Consider the following 3,252-nt stretch of genomic DNA (forward strand, 5'->3'; position numbering starts at 1 on the left):
AAATTCGAAGGTGTTGTACAAAGTTACAGTGCAAAACGAAGCAAGAGAGTCTAGCGGCAGACCTGCACTGTCAGAACCCTTCGTTGCAGACCTGCACTGTAAGGTGTCCTGCGCTGTCGGAAATGGAAGTTTATTCAAAGCCTTTCAAAGTAAAAGCGAAATAAAATTAAAGCTAGTATGTCGGAAATATTTTAAGTTTCCATGTTTAATCCCTGGGTCTTCACAATAGCAATATTTTTTTCTCTATTCATGTGTTTAATGATTTATATATAATTTATTTCCAGTTCAACTGGATTAGGTTCAAAAACAAGAAAATATCAAAATAACAAAATTAATTTAGTTTTTATCTCTTATGCATGCTTGCAAGTATTATAATATATATTCTTATTATTTTAGTATTGTTTGTGCTATGTTCTTACCATGGCTGTTGGATCATATAGATCTAACAATGCAGGGTGTTTGATATTTAAATTAACTTTTCTTTGTGTTCTCACAGTGAATTACTGAATAGCTAGATGCATTAACCAATATAGCCAATAACCTGTTTTTCTTTTCTTTTCTTTTCTTTTTCCATTACACCGGAGAAAACAGAAGACAAAAGAAAAAAAAATCCAAATGTCTATTTTATTTTCTTTGAAGTTTTTTTCTATAGTGAAAATTTTATTTAAAAACTAAAACTATTTCTTCTTCTAATAAAATCCGGCAGCAGATACATGCTATGCGCCATTCCTGAAGGCTTTGATTAAAACATCCAGAATAAACTTCCGTTCCAAACAGTGCGGGAGGCTGCATTATGCAGGTCTGCTACGAAGGGTCCTAACAGTGCATGTCTGGTTCCTGACAGTGCAGTTCTGCAGCCAGACACGTCTAAAACCAGGAAACATACGTGCTGAATTAGATGTGGCTTTTCTTTTTTTTTCTTTTTTTCTTACTTTAGGGTTAAACTTCTGAAAAGTGGTATGCACTGGGTGTCAACAAAAAAGATGGGCAGAAAAAGTATTGATACTTAGACCCACCATCTGTATACAATATTAATTTAGCACTTTGCATATTTTTGCTGTTGTTAATTTTAGTTCTCTGGACTACTTGGACATTAAAGAATAATACAGCAGATGGCCTTAAAATTAAGGATCAGAGATATGGCTAAAAATCTAATCTTCAATTCTTTTTATAGTTGAGTTTTATTTTGTATTTAATTTGTACACTTATCTAACCTGAATGTGTGATTCTTTTAAGAAAGCATGTTCGATGTTGAGATTGAAAAAGGAAAACTTTTAAAACAAAAAGTGCTGTGCAATAAAACATTTTATTTTATTTTTTTGTCTAGGCTTCCATAGTTTATAGGAACATCAGTTCTTTACCAATTGTTTTTGGATGTGTTTTAGCTGATAAATTAACTCTGTGTAATACCATTCACTTCAAACATTTAATTTGTTATATTTTTGTTGTTGTGCAGTTTTATAGCATTTTTCACAGCTTGACTTTCATTGCTCTTTAAATTATAGTCACCTCCCAGAGAGGATGATTGGATTAAAAACTTGTTTGAATGCAATATATATCAAAAAGAAAAAGAAATTAAATTTTATGAAAAAAAGAAAAGGAGATTGGATTTTTGAGACATATCGCTCAGCCCCACATACTATAAAAAAAATATGTCTGCAATTTTTTTTTTTTTTTTTTTTATCTCCATGGTATTAAATGCTATAGTTTGAATTGTTAATATCATGACAACCCTAATGCACAGACTGTATAAATCCTTTTTAAACCTAACTGGTAGGGAAGTGAGGTTCCAGATTAGAGCATTCCCTCTGAACGATCAATGCCCTGAGGAAATTACAATCCAAACAGGAAAGAAAGACAAGATGCCATCCATGTCCTGCTGTCCAAAGTAACACCCTTATGTCCTACTATCAGCAGAATTGATAACATATACCCCAAATAAAGACTAGTTACCCTAAAGTTTGTTCCTGTTAGAAGCTAAAGTTTAGAGAATGTTGTTTGCTGCATCTCTGAATAATTATAATTACATTTGAACAAACCTCATCATTTTAGTGAGAACATATTGTTCAGAATAAGGTCATAATATATACATCTAATTAATTAAAAATGCTACATATTGGATCTTTGCTTTTAAGTTCCTAAAAACTAACATTTACAATGTCTAATCCTTTCACAATGAATCCTTTCTATCTTTAAAGAGGAACTGGTACAGAAAGAATTCAATGAAACAAGTGGCAGGTCTAATAAATTAACTGTAATATTGAATTCTTCCATCGCTGATTCTTTTTTTTTAACTGCACTCATCTTTTGTTCCTTCCTTCCTCTGCTCTGATTCCAATTGCCCTGCTTTTACAGGATGTATCCATGTAGAGTGACCAGCTCTAGGTAGCCCTCCTGAATTTAAGACCAGTTTTACTGGACAAAATAAGCAAAACCTTCCCTGTTACAGCAACTAAAGTCACAACTCTAAAGTAAAACCAGGTCACATTAAACCTTTTTCTTCACCAAGGCATTGTTATTGAAGAGAAAACTTTAAAAAAAAAATGGTGCCCATGAGAGGGACATGAAAAAGATTAAACAAAACAAATTAAAAAAGACAAAAAAAGACAATGTCCCTGTTGAGGAAATATTCTCGCCTGTATTTAAACAATATTTCTAAAGAGCCTTCCAATGTTTTTGATAAAGTGCTATCAAATAAATCTTCTGAAAGAGAAGCCTGACAGGGCCAGATTTATCTGTTTAAACAATTAGATGCAAATATACACAAAATGGACATCCTGTTTATTAGGTGGAACGTTTCTGCGTCTAAGAGTACATTTTTTTTAAATGCAAAATGTGTAGATCAATCCCAAAGCAAAAATATAACACCTTTCAAAGATGTTGACAGAACCTTAATTGTAATCTTTCAGAGTAAAGCAAGTGTTGTAGTGAAATAGGCAGGAATGCAACTTGGCTGTGAGGGATGGAGGTGGCAGGATTATGCTGAGTGGTTGTTGTGCTACAAGAGGAAATGGTGCAGTGCGCAACACAGAAGGCTTCATAAAAGAAATATCGTTACAGAGGATTATTAGAGCAAGAATTCAAAACACTAACCAGGGGGGGTAAAGCTTGAGTACAAATCGATAATAATTTTATAATTGATAACTATTCCATCAGATTAGTGCCATTGTTTTTAGGAACAATTCTGCTCTTAAAACGTACTAGTGTGCATAAAAAAGGCTCCAAAAATCTAGAAGAAGAAGGGATTCAGTG

Source organism: Cyprinodon tularosa, unplaced genomic scaffold (assembly GCF_016077235.1).
Source record: "Cyprinodon tularosa strain WSP-4 unplaced genomic scaffold, ASM1607723v1 ctg154, whole genome shotgun sequence".
In the NCBI taxonomy this organism is placed as follows: Eukaryota; Metazoa; Chordata; class Actinopteri; order Cyprinodontiformes; family Cyprinodontidae; genus Cyprinodon; species Cyprinodon tularosa.